Source organism: Thermobia domestica, chromosome 5 (genome assembly GCF_964235325.1).
Source record: "Thermobia domestica chromosome 5, izTheDome1.hap1.1, whole genome shotgun sequence".
NCBI classification, from domain to species: domain Eukaryota; kingdom Metazoa; phylum Arthropoda; class Insecta; order Zygentoma; family Lepismatidae; genus Thermobia; species Thermobia domestica.
Window position 1 is genome coordinate 10949958 of NC_137458.1, and position 14948 is coordinate 10964905.

The 14948-nt window shown below is 35.0% G+C and overlaps 1 long non-coding RNA gene across 1 annotated transcript; it reads left to right on the plus strand.

Annotated features, from left to right (window-relative positions):
- Positions 1 to 297: 297 nt before the first annotated feature.
- LOC145684587 (uncharacterized) lies at positions 298 to 10328 on the plus strand. Its single transcript, XR_014131328.1, has 5 exons — positions 298 to 491; positions 2961 to 3114; positions 4946 to 5113; positions 6497 to 6625; positions 9837 to 10328. It is a non-coding gene; the product is annotated as an uncharacterized LOC145684587 (long non-coding RNA).
- The last annotated feature ends 4620 nt before the right edge of the window (positions 10329 to 14948 follow it).

The following is a 14948-nucleotide window of genomic DNA, read 5'->3' on the forward strand; positions in this document are numbered from 1 at the left end:
ACCCCGTGCATCAAATGTGAACGCTCTACCACTGAGCTACCGCGGTCCCCAGCAACAAAATGGACGTTGCATTAGACGCTGGGAGAAAGACCCCTTGAAACCATGATCTCACAAGACCTGATGTTAATTTTCAAGAATATGATGTTTTCACAAGAACATTTTCAGATTGTACACTCTAAAAACAGTACCCATGATTTTGCACAAGTACCCATGAAATAGAAGGTACTTCGCTGATGTACCTATGAGAATTCAATGTACCGAAGACTTTAGTGGGTACACACCGTATCTCAGCCTCTTACCCATGAATTAGTGGGTACATGGAAGATTTATGGGTACTGTAAATTCGTACCGAAGAATGTACCCATGACAACAGTGGAAGGTAACCAACTGAACAGACGCCATATTGCTTTTGTCGGTAGTGTGGTGTGTATTCGTTATTTGAGTGAAGATTATAAAGATTACTGCAGCCAACGAAAGGGATTATTATAAAAGTAAGTGGAATATCCTGTATTTGTAGTTCCATTTGGATGTTGTAAATTAATTATCTATAGTAATAATATTTCATAGTTAAACAGTGTTCCTATGAAATACAACCGATTACGAAATGGAGGCCTAAGTAAATGAAAATAGAATTTTTATTTTATTATTTTTTCATTTTACATCAAATTTACCAGTTTCAAATGTTCTAGAAACTCATGTGATTATTCTACCACATTTGTCGTATTGTTAATTCGTTTGGTATAATAAGTGTGATGAAAATAATAAGGTGATATCTAGATTTTTTTTTTTTTTTTTTTTTTTTTGCTTTTTCGCGGTTTGATCATGTCCTAACAATATAAAATAAATACTTACGTAAATTAGAAACGTACGATATAATTGAAATATTATTTCACGCAGATTTACTTTTAGCACACCACTTGAAATAATTGCTGAAAATTTAGAATACTTTTACTCATTCCTTCTTATTGTGTCCTCAATGATTTGCGCTGAGAGACATGAAAATATCTCACATGGCATAGTTAAAATTCAAGGGGGCCATCAGAAGCAATTACTGAAAAATTACAATTCTTTTACGATTTGCGTATAAATACCGGCGACTGGAAATATGCATAAGAACTACAGTGCAAAAACACAAAACAATTTGTGCTAGGTGGCCACTAAAAGGCACCTATTATTTTATGTTCATAGAAAGAATAGGTGCATCTGGGTTTAGTCATGTGACCAATATTGCGTTTTATGTTTGCAAATTTATATATTGGGGATAAGTACGAGATTATAAGGAGTGATGCTTTATGGGCATTTATCACGAAATTGGTATTCCGTCTGGTTTTCGACAAAAAGCCTAATAGCTACGAAGATTTAAAAATCATCAAATTTAGGGTCGCTTTAAAAGGATATAGTAGACTAGGGTAGGTAGAGTAGAGTAAGGTAAGGATAAGTTGGGTAGAATGAGATCGGGAGTGCTGGTTTACTTTTCGTGCATCACATTTTTTGAAAGATTTACAGGTAAAATTCAATACTTTGCATCAAAAAAACATAGGATATAGTAGGACGTAAAGCCGCGTCAGTTCCCGAAGGAGCTGGACGCTCATACTTTTAGGGATTATTCCTTGAGTATCTACGGTACAAACTTACCAAGGGGGTAACAAAGCGACTTTGATTTACTTATCGACTGATACGAAAATAAAAAAGAACGTGCCTGTACTTTATATCTGCATGTGTAGTGCCCTTGTACTTTATCTATGTCTATGTGTGTGCGAAGGGGGGGGGGGAATTTAACGCATATCGCATGTCTTGTGCACACGAATACTTCTTACTATTGCACTACGTAGAAAATTTATAGTATTTCATGTAGAAGTGGTAATAGAACACAGAAGAAACGCAGATCACGGCGTTCTCATGTATACTATTACCAAAACATATTTATAAATAATTAATTTCTGCAACCGATAGAATTAAATACAAAGTAATACATATATATTACGTTTATAGATGTAGGGTTACTAGTGTAAAATCATTACAAGTGCTTTACGACGGATAAAATAAGAGTGCATATAAAAGATGATTGCATTAGAAACTATCATCCATCAGCGGTGCATTTCGCACAGCTTACAAAAGCTGTATTTTGTTTACAAGTGGAGCTCTACTAGTATGAAACCATGGCAAGTGTTATTGAAAGTCGCGTTATTGCCAAAACCCACTCATTATCACTACCCTCGTATATGCGTATACCCACCTTCGCTGACGCGCCTACTAATCCATCTCGACTTGAGCGAAAGGTGCCAAAAAGCAATAAAGTCAAAATCCGTTACATTGAACTCGTGATTTCATATTTAAATATGTTCGGCTTCCAAGGTGTTCATTGATTTGAAATGTATACATACTATTCTCCCTCCTGTAGTGATTAGATCTATGTACGCATTTAGATAATTAACATATTTTAGTACCACTTACACACAACAAATTTACAACGACTTTATTGTACGTTCGTAATTATTAATTCGAGTAGCTTGGAAAACACTTGGTCTAGCCGGTGTACTGTAAAATGTACATAAGTTTAAAGACACTTTTTTTTTTTTTTTTTTTATTTTAAGAGTCACAACCGAACTTTTCTACTTTAGAGACATGTTTACTTTCAGCGTGAAATGTAGTCGAAAAACTACACTCGAGAATGCTTCTTATGTTATCTGAAACGTCATTGTGTAACTTGCGGTTTTCAGAATATTCATATAATTGATATTTTATTCTCATTTCTCGAAAGTACAATTTATCAGTTACAGTTTGATAGACGACTTATCATAACGATTATTGTTTCAATTCAATATTGATTATTATTTCAGTTCAGTTCACCGCAAGTTTACCACAACGATTTTACTCGAGAATGATAAGTGATTTCATAGTTAAAGTTGTAGTTTTTATTACCTTCCTTTCTGTGAATAATGTCGTACATTTGATTTCAGTAATCAGAACCTCATTGTGAACGGCAACCACTAAGAACATCGCTGGGCCTACAGAGACTTAGGAATAGCTTTAGCCAGTAAATATTCAGATATGAAATGGGACGTTGAAGGGAAGAGACAGTAGAAGAGAATAAATGAGAACGCTCCAGTATTTGTACGTATATTTCAATTATTATTACCGAATTTTAGAAAATGCGCCAACTTAAAGAATGTTGGATTCAAAATAAAATTGCCTGAATTCTTCCCAATAAACTTGATTCTCTTTGGAAATATTATGGATCAAATAGATATTCAAAAGTCTTTGTAATTACGCCCCTCCCCCTTCCCATTGCTTTAGATTTTTAACAATACGGCAGAAATGAAGAACAATACTGAAATTTTGAAAAGCGTCTCCAATCATACGTACGAATATCTATTAAATAAACTACTTCAGTTTGTGAAGTGACTTCATTTAGACAATGAATTGGTAAACCCTTACAGTATGATGTTAGGTTTTAAAATTTATCGCTTAAATTAATGTTTCCAAACCTCAAGTAGATCAGTCGATAGATATTCTTAAGCGTCTATCTCATTACAAAATTTAAATATTGTTAATTTGCTTTTTTGCTTTTTTTTTTTTAAATGAACAGAGAGGAGAAACCGAGTCTCCTAACTTGTAGAATTTTCAAGTTCGGAGCCGCTGCTCCATATTTATAGTGAAAGCAATTTCACGACTAGTGATGGCAGGTATCGGTTCATTACTTGGAACATCCAGTGACATACCTTAACTCTGAAAATAAGGATCATAGTAGTGTATTTCAAGAATCATGAATACTTCAGTGTGGTTATGAAGTGAAAGGACAGTTCTACATGCCTGTGCCACATATCCTGATACACGGGAAAAATAAATTGTTTCTATTTCTATTTGAATTATGAAGGTTAGATTAGTTCATGTTAGTGCATAAGTAATGAAACAGCAGTTCATTTTTTAATGTTATCATCAATTCGCGCACGTGGGGTAACAATATATAACCGTGACTAAGTTCAAGTTGAACTAACACACTTTGGAGAGGAATAATTTTAAACTTCGTCAGTGTTCACTAAATTCTAAGAGTTATATATTTTTTAAAATAAAAAGTAAAATATTTACGTTCGAATAGCTAGCCACCAAAAATTATTGATCACTCTATGGTAGTTGGTGATTGCCTTCGTTTGGCAGTCATGTAATCTTAACCATGTTTCGCAGAGCAGCACAACGAATTATAAAGGATACGGCGCGTGATGCATAAATATTGGACTTTGATAAGGATGTAATCGTGGAATACCACTTAGTGAGTTGTCCAGTAGGGAATAGCCGCTAAGTTCAACAGGCCCCCAACCAATTCTGACATTCGTCCTGCGTAGGTGGAAGGTGGAGGTAATTTTAGGCCAGAGTAAGTAGTGCCCATCAAGGTTGGTGGTCGTGACATAATATTTTAGTGTTTCACCAACTACATTGTAGGACCACTGGTTGTTCGGGGCAACGTAAACATCCTCGTGCTGTACATTTTTAGGCAATGAAGTGCTTTCAATATTATGTCACTTTTAAAGAATGGATTCTTGTTAGTCTCAAAATAATGCTAGGATATAAAAGGAACAGTATTCAAGACTTTCTTTGGCCTCCTGAGAAACCAACCTCAATCCCAAAGAACACGTTTGGTAAGAGATCTGTGGGTGAGGTATGGGGGATGCGAGCAGCTTCCAGTGCCCAACTGTCTAACCTGGACGAACTTGAGAACCTAGTTAAGAACCTTCCGGGAAGGCTAGCTGCTGTTATAACAGCAAGAGGTATCAACTCAGTAATGAACTCAGAGAAAAAAATCAGGTAATAGACCAATTACTTGTTGGTGGATACTGTGATTTGTGTTGCTTCAGCTTTAAAGCGGAGTAGCATTTGATTTATAACTATGAATTAGCTTATCATTGGTAAAACAAAAGTAAAAATTCTCTCCTCTGCTTTTTTGTAGGGTATTTTCATATGAAGATTAGCACAGCGAAGAAAGAGACAAAAATTGAGATCAAAAGATAAAGAAATCCGTGTCACACCAAATGAACCTCTGACAGGTGCATCTGATGTTAACTCATCTTCAACAAGTTCAACAGAAAATGTATCTGACTGCTTACTAGAGTTAGAGGTAATCATATTAAGTATTGTTTTACATTACCGAGTGATTATAGCTCAATAGTCCTGGTTTCGCGATCAACAATCGCCTATCCTGACTGAAGTTTTCCCCTGGTTTCTCTCAGTCGTACGACGCAAATGCTGTGATGATGCCTTAAGATCAGTGCTGACTCTTTTAACCTGTTTAATATAGTTTGTGGTATTGCTTAACACTACGAAATTTAAACTGTTTCGTATCTTTTGCGAATATTATTATTATTATTATTTGCTATTATTCATATTTTTTTTTCGAATTTTATTACTTTAAATTAAATTTAATAGGAATCGCAACATCAATGTTTCGGATATCGCTAAAATCGTCATCAGTAATTATAGTAAATTTGGGAAGAGATTTTGAATAGCCTATTTATACAATATCCGTATATTTTAGTAAAATTTCGTTATATGGAAATAGGGTACAGAAGTGCATTATTAATTTTTATTGCGGGCACAGTGGCTGTGATATAGCACTCACTTCTCGTTTATTTATTTATTTATTTATTTATTTCTCGTTCGTGGGGTGCCTGGTTCGAGCCCCGGCCAAATAAATTTGTGGTAGACAACATCGTGCTCGTGGGTTTTCTAGGGATACTCTCTTGTTCCCCCACTTTCTCATTCCACCAATTCTTCCATCATTCACTTGCTTTAATCTTCGTCTCTCTTAGCGTAACGGGTATAATTGTGGGACGTTACACTCAAATTTCATTGTTTTATCTTTCGGTGGAATAGAAGTGCTTGGGACTGCGCAATTTGATTTAATAGTAATTTTTGTATCATTGTATAATTTTGTAATGACTTAATATTTAAATCGTAGTAAAGATGGACAATATTTCAATAATTATGACTAATTGCTTTACCACTGACAGAAATATTAATATTGCGAGAGACGTTTCTCGTTCAGCAAAAGAAAACAGCATGAGGGAGGAGTACAAATAGAAGTTCTTATTTTTTAATAGACGTGTAGGAACTTAACACTATAACATGTTGAATTTTTGTACAAGATAACGTGTATTACAAACCAAGTACCACTAACTTTGAAGAGGAGAATTGATATTAGTATATTGCAATATATTGTGTTCAAGTAATTGATCATGAAAGCGACTAATATCTGTAGAAATATCTTCTAGTGTTTTTAATTCGAAGTGAAATTTCTTCCTTTGTGATGTGTATACTTTATCAGTCACCTATAGTATTATGTTTCATCATGCTCTGAGTTTGCTTCAAGATGTTATTAGATGTAAATAGATTAATTTCAATAATAAGAGTTAACATGGAACATTTTCTTACTAGATGTTGCAGCTTCTGTAGTTATTTTACCTTTGAAACCTCTATTTTTATTTTTCTCTAAATTTTCCAGGCAACACCAATACAATCCTTAACTCCAACGAATATAACAAGATTGCAGTTTTTACTAAGAAAGCCATTCCTTTCAAGAAAAGATAAGGAAGTAAGCGTTATGCCATGCTTTTTGCTCCACCATAAACTGGTAAGAATAGTTTGCAAACGTGTTTACTTGAGCTACATTTTTCAATAAATGTACGAACTCATCTTTTGTTTGTATTTTTTTTTTAAATTCTGTATATCTAAATGTTTCTGGGGTAAAAGTGTTAAAATATGATTTATATTTCAAGATTGTCATTGTCACAATTTGCAACAATTTTCTACTCACTACTGCATAAAGATCGCTTTGAGATTTTCTATTTTTGTTTCCTAGAAACTGAATTTTCTGATGTTCAGAGTTTGAGTATATAGAGAGAGTGACGACGCAGAGCGGGCAGTGCAGCCTCTCTTCTTAGTGCACCCAACCAAATTAAGCCGAACTTGCAGTAATAGTTTCAGAAGGTGGCCCGGGGGAAATTCCCATGGGTCATAAATCTGCTCGTACTCAATATGTTATCAATATTTTCGTGGTATTTCTTTTCACCCTTTCTGTCTTTGTATTTTTAAAGTTTCCTGGACGAAATATTCTGAAATCACCATTGTATACTTGTAATCCACTTCAATATTATTTAGGTCTATATTAAAATACGTATTATGAAGCTAATAGTATTCGTAGTTTTGGTAACAACGATGAAAGATGTTTCCTTGAAGATGCTATAATAAGAAGCTAAAGTCCCGTCGTCTGCTTAGTGTTACCATCTTTATTCTACTTGCAAATCTATATGTTAACATTAACTTTGACTAGTTGATTGGTTATTGAAGTTTAGCGTCTATTTTCAGCAGTGATCTTATATGAGACGTAAACCTACAATTTAAGGTGGAATCCGAACCACCAAGATCATTCATTTTTCCGGGATTCCCACCGGGAATCGAACCCGGAATCCCGTACACCAAAAGTGCTTATGCTAGCCGCTATACCAGCTAGGAGTTAAAACATTAACTTTGATGCTACGTGGTAACCAAAGTTAATAAGCATTCAAAGGTTAACATACACAAAAAAAAAAAAAAAAAATCTGCCAATAAAAAGTATAATTTAAAAGGGAACAAGTATACAGAAGTAACTAATAGTATTAATACTAGATATATTAATTTAAAACAGATATAATCCATATTTTATGAAGCAAATGTTTCAAAATGTCTTAAATGAAATTAAATACCTTCCAATGTAAAATAAATGGTTTTATTGTTAGAGTATTTACTTCCGATGGTTTGTGCGTTCAATTATGGGAATTCCCTGACCACTTGTTTCACGACGGTTCTTTTCCGATAATGCTACTTTATTTACTTTAGGGGCTACGGTGGCTCAGTGGTAGAACGTTCACCTCTGGTGCAGGGAGTCTTTGGTTCGATCCCTGCTCGCGCCAAGTGGGGCTTTGTGTGGACAAACACTGTGTGCGTGAGTTTTCTCGGGGTTTCCTGTTTCCTCCCACTTTCTTCATTCCACAATTTCATTCATTATTCACCATCACCGTCTCCTTTTGCCTAGCCGGCATAACCGTGGGACGTAAAAGTTAAAAAAGAAATTATTTACTGTACGTCGAAGCTTTATATTAGAAGTAAAATATTCAATTTTATATTAAACATAATCCACACATTAATTTGTTCTACAGAAGGGGGGGGGGCAAAAGTAGGTATACAGCCCGGTACTGATCAACTCATTGCTTTTTATATAATTTCTTATTGTTATCCATCAGATAGACTTAGTTTCTTTATCTTAAGCTCGGAACAGCCGAAGCAAATAAACCTATAAGCTAGAATGTTATATTTGATCATTGCAGGGGTGTTTAAATACTTCAGGACCACCCTGTAGGCCCTATAATTATCTCAAGTTTTTTTTCATTCAGTGAAATTGATATCTTTATTAAGGTCTTACAAAAGACTTAATTAGTATATATTGAATGTTGTAGTATACCTTAACGTTAAAGCGTCTAATTCGAAAGAAAAGTCCAAAATTTCGTACAGTCACTTTCAATGTGATCAGGTTGGTTGTACAAGTAATATACTTACAAAAAGCTCAAAAACTCCGGCGGGTTTTTTCAAGTAGGGTCAGCTCACTTCGGTAAACCCTGCCAAAAATACAGTTTTAACTAGAATAAGCGTATACAATATCTAAAGTAAAATTACCAGTTTTGTAGCATACTAAGATGTCAAAGATGTCATCACTTAAAAAAAATCAAAGTATATTATTTTTCCAAAGAATATTTCTATACGGTGTGCTAATCTACTAATCTTTTGTTTCAGTTAGCAACCGAAGTCGTGTCGACTTAGAAATTACAGTCGAAGTAGAACCCAAAATGGGCTGCGGTGCCTCAGTGGTGCATTGGGTCCCTGGTTCGATACCGGCTTGCGCCAAGTGAACTTTGTGGTGGACAAACAACTTGTGCGTGGGTTTTCTCGGAGTTCTCCCGTTTCCTCCCACTTTCTTCATTCCACCATTTCATTCATTGCCACCACCACCGCCGGTAAAATCGTGGGACGTGAAACTTAAAGATTTCATTTCATTTCATTTCGAAGTAGAACCCAGTACATCGATTTAAGCAAGCAGTGTTTGTGAACGGCAATTGCTGTTTAGATATTCTGTGCTTATCTCATCAAACCATTTGATTGCTTTACAATGGAATCCTCACATTGCAAGACCTATCTATGCGGAACTTCTCAATCAGAAGGATTGCTGATATAGATGTATTGGGTACTATTTCAGTTGTGATTTTATAAACCGACCTCGCGTGCCGCCACTATCTGTCGAGGCATGACGACATTTGCGACAATGCCACCATAACTTCGAGCGTTTGTAGCCCTGAAACCACACATGTTCATTAATTTCTTAAAAAGGAAGTTTTCTCTTATTTCCACCTCATATGTTCCATGTTTTACATATTATTCTATCACGTTGTATGTTTCCTGTGAAGTAGTTTTACTTTAGAATGTTGTTTGGAACATGTGCGCTATGCCATATTAGCCGATCCCAGAAAAAAATAATATTTTTTTAAAATTATCTTGTAAACTCGATTTTAAAATTAATATTGTTAAACTTTCTAAGGAGTGCTTCTATTTGTTTGTCGTATTTAATTAACTTTTCTACATAACAATAGTATATAAATAACTTTCCAATTTAGATGTGGTTATACTTGATAAAACAACTATATTTTACACAGCAGTTTTATTTGGTGGTTTTATTCTTTTATGTAAAAATGTACTTTATTCCTTATGTTTTACTAAACATATCTGAACTCATTCCTTTTCCATATATATCATAGGAAACGTTTCAAGAAATCTATGCCCCCGATTCCAAAATCCTGTGGACAGGAAGTGGTGAAACAGTGCAGCTTGATAACACCTGTGATATTGAAGAGGCCTGCTAGCTGCTCCTATGTGTTTATTATGTCAAGAATTTGTCTTAACCAAGTTCATTTGGTCAGTTTCTGGGAGTATTACAAACCACTATTTTAACTCATGATAAGTTTCCAAAGAAGTATCAAACTCAGCGAACTGCGGACACTATAAAAAAACTGAAATTGTAATTGGTTGTAAGAGGACTAGCAATTAAACAGTAGCAATATACTTGGCTCTCATTTTAAAATAATGTTTTTTTTTATTATGTATTAAGACGATATATTTTTTATTATGTACTAAGACTATATAATGTATATCAGGAAAAGTTGTAAACAATAATCTTTTAACACATCAAGTTTGCACTATCAGAACGTCCCCTCCACCCTTCCAGTCCGACCTTGTTTTTGAAATCTTTCCCGTAGGTTGTGGATGTTTTTTATTCAATTTGGGGTGCTTTAATCTAGGTGAGTCTTCACGCGCAAACTGAAGTATTTTTTCTTCATTTCTAATGCGCACCTTGAAGAAGAATATATGGCATGTATCCCAAATAAAATAAAATAATAGCTCAGCAAAACAAGTACGCTTTATTAAAAACTAAACACTTAGCTTTTAATAAAAGGTAGTGCTTTGCTCAGCTATTATGTTGTTTTAATTGGGTTGATAAAAGCAAAGCTTCAATATGGAAAATATCACGGATAGCATTTTTATGTATTTTAATTATTTTGATCAGTAAACTTGTAACTTAAACAACCTTCCAGAAGGGCAGAACGTCGAAAAGGTCTTTTATTTTCCCACAGTCTGGAGAACTTTGCATATTTATGGCAGAATGCAAAGCGTAAGTAAGGGAGAAAACGTTTCAGTTCTGTATGACATCCAGTCTTAGCACAAGAAAGAAAAAAAAGTTACGATTGTTTGTTCAGAAAAGGCGATATGCTTTCCAAAGGTAATGTTTGATGGGTAAGATCACATGGATGTTCATTCTTTGCTGGATACTTCTTATAGGAAACCCGGAAGAACAGCGTTTTATAATTAGGAGGTGAGTCCTTCCAGTAGGACCCGTATAGTTCTATCATTAATATAAAATGTATGCAAACATTTCAAATTAAAAAAAAAAAATATTTGTGTTTAAAATAATTAGCAATATAGGGATGACCTATTTGAAAGAAGATGGATTCTTTTTTCGCCGTTATCCTTTTGGACACTATTGCACGAAAGTATAGATTGCAATCCCTGTGTTGAATAACGGTCAAATAAATATTTGTGTTTAAAATAATTAGCAATATTGTTGACCTATTTGAAATAAGTGTGGATTTTTTTTTTGCCAATTATCTTTTTAGACACGATTGCACAAAAGTATGGATTGCAATCCCTGTGTTGAATTATAATGTATTGTTCAAAACATGATTACATGCGTACAACCGTGCCGAAATGAGTGGAGCACTTAACAATAGGTAAGACTATTATTGTCACTAGGTACAAAGTACAAGCTTAATATTCCATGTATGATACAAGGTAAGTCCAAGTTAGAGCCACCACCCTGAATGTTGTATATTCTGAAGTGAAAGAGGTATAATTATAAGATGTTTAGGTGGATGTGCGACATTTCTAGCAGTAAAATGTATTCTATAGGCCATTTTGGAGACAGCTATGTAGGATTTATCTAAAAATAATTTTAATTAAAAAAAGCCCAACTCATTTTGTGCTAGCATTTCATGAGAAATTCATTAAAGAAGTGTTTCATTATTACTGTTTTTGTAATAAACTGCATGCTGTTCCTAATTTCAGTCTCATTTAAAAACTTGTTGCTGAAAAGCAGCAGGGTACATATGCTGAAAAACTGACTTCGCCTATGAATTTAGATTCAAATCTAGTCCTCAGATGATGCACATGCCCCTTTTTACCATTTGAGAGTTTTTAAAACTTAGATTAAACTAATATTTCTTCTTCTGAGCCAACAGACTCACGTTATATCACCAGAAAGTTTTCCCGCACCCACTTAAGTTTTATGCAGAACGCGGTCACATTTTTACCATATTTACTTTTAATGTTGACTGCGAAATACTTAGATTATAAGCTATAGTAGCAAGTACTGTTAAGTGCTGTAATCTAGATATGTGCCGGTATTAACTGAGTCAACTTGTATTTATCAATATAGTAGGTGCAGTCAGAAACAATATTAAGTATGGATTGGAGGTATAAGAAGTGACAGCTCTATTCGATACTTAATATTATTTCTGACTATATATGTACCTATGAAATTAGGTTTTGTACCCATGAAATTAGGAGATTTTGTACCCATGAAATTATTTGTACCTAAGAAATCACAGGTACATTGTACCTGCTAACTCTTGGGTACAATGTACCTGCTAAATTAGTGGGTACAAAACGGTCGTTTTGTACCTCTGAAATAGTGGGTACTGTATTTAGAGTGTAGGAGATTGTTTTGGACTATAGGGCCAAATGTTCCATTCATTTTCTGGTAAATAATTAACAACAGTGATAACAGAACATCATTTTCAAAAATTAGAGGCTGTATGGTCTAGCTGTGAGTCATAGATTTATTGACTATGCCACACTTTCTACTGTTTGTGTCTTTGTAAACACTATAGTGAGAGATACTGAGACTCACTTTAATCAAGCATCCCATTAAAATGAGCACAGAAAGGGGTTTCAAATTGGTGTGCAACCTCCTCGCAGTAATCTCTGCCAACTATAATTGTTCTTAGCAGAGAATTTCAAACCAGAAGACATTTTGTAATTGTAATTATCTTAGATCCGCCATTTTGAGTTTTGCAATTTTGACGTCAGATTCTGAATCAATTGTCCTAAAACACTCCTCTGGCAGCATGTTTTCTTTTAAATTAAATGGTTGTTTTCGGTCTATACTTAGAGACCACTCCTAACGTTCAAAGAGTGGTTTCCACCCTTAAATCTTCAGCATTGCCGGAACAAAGAAAAAATACGTGTCGATTATTTTTCGATGTTCTACAAGAGTGTGCAAAGTTTCATTCAAATCGGTGAGTGACACTTCCATAAGTCTCCTTGTTAGTCCTGTACATAAAAGCCAGCGATTTCGATGGCATTGTACTGTCAATTTGGACACATTTCTTCTCATTTGGTACATATTTCAACATTAAAAGAAGTGATAAATAAAATCTTTGCAGTTTATGCGCACAAAAACTGTAAAATTTTACAGTGCATATATTTTAAAATTGATAAAAAGTGAGTTAGATTGGAAATGTAACGTTTTATATGTTTGTGCCATCGCAGGATTTGACTTAAAGACAGTGTTGAATGGTGAATTAATAAAAGAACTCTTTTCAGAGTACACAAAAAGCCGGGTCTCATATTAGGTGCCCCTCATAAAAATGGCAGTGTAGCAACTTTGGTCACATTTTTGAATATAATTTTTATTGTTATATTTTTAAGTATTCCAATAGTTTGTATCGTAAATTAGACATTCCACAGAATGTATTAAAGTAACAATAGTGTTTGTTTATGCTATAATTAACCAGTATATAGCATCCTAACTTTTAGGGTCTCATATTCGGGGCTCTTACCCTATATGTCAGGTGATGTAGATGAAGTAGTGGTGCATATCAGTATTACAAATGAGTGCCGTGAATGCATTCTGAAATCTGAATACATGCATATTTATAATTGATATGTTTCTACTTGGGCATCCACCAATACAATCGTGCGGGCGATGGCCCTGGGCGCCGAAGTAAGGGGGCGCAAAATTTAGGGGAAAAAAGATGAAAATGTACGTGCACGTATATAAAATGGAAGGGAAAAGTAATAAAAAGTGTTCAAAAATCAAGGAAAAGCAGGATTTATTTTTCAAAATTTCTTACGTTTCTCGCCAACCATGATGGCGCTTCGCGGCTGGTCTATCGACTTCACTCATATGTACTGGGGCACCGTCATGTACTCTCGCCCCGGGCGCTGTACTAGCATCCACAAGGATCTACATTAAAAATTTAGGACACTTGATTTATATAGGGTCTAATATAAATAATGACTTCCCCAACACTATAAAGAAAGAAAATCAATTAGATTATGTATGACAACAATACTCTTCTTTCTTCATCGGGGCCGCGGTGGCTCAGTGGTAGAGCGTTCACCTCTGGTGCTTGGGGTCCCGGGTTCGATCCCAGCCCCCGCCAAGTGAACTTTGTGGTGGACAAACACCGTGTGCGTGGGTTTTCTCGGGGTTCTCCCGTTTCGTCCCACTTTCTTCATTCCACCATTTCATTCATTTCTCATTATCATCGACTCCTTTAGCCTAACCGGCATAACCGTGGGACGTAAAACTCAAAGATTTCATTTCATTTTTTTCTTTCTTCATCTTTTATGTTTAACGTCCCACGGTTATGCCGGTTAGGCTAAAGGAGACGGTAATAATGAGAAATGAGTGAAATGGTGGAATGAAGAAAGTGGGAGGAAACGGGAGGACCCTGAGAAAACCCACGAGCACGGTGTTTGTCCACCACAAAGTCCACACGGCGCGAGTTGGGGTCGAACCAGGGACCCCAAGCACCAGAAGTGAACGCTCTACCACTGAGCCACCGCGACCCCCAACAATACTCTTATTTGAGCTAACTGATTATGATCTCAGTAGCATGACAGGAATTAAACAAATAATTGAAAATAGGCTAACAATAATTAAAGACAATGAAATATTAAAGAATGCGATTCGTTTTTAAAAATGAAACAAGCCAAGGGACATAAATTTATCTCACTTTCCTTTGTAGCAGTTGGATATGAATCATCACGTTTGTTCCCAAAAACACATTTCAACTAAGATTATTGGGAGGACAGTCCCCCTAATTCCCCCGGGATTTGCGCCAGTGACTTGTTAAGCGCAGAATGCTGAGAGAACTCCTATAACGAATTTATAATTATTGCAGTATGTTGTAAGTAGTTAGCATTTTAGAACATATGGAAATATTCATTTTCTTTATTAATATTTTATTTATTTATTTATTTTTTTATTTATTTATTAACACGATTTCTTTCGCCTCCAATATCAATAA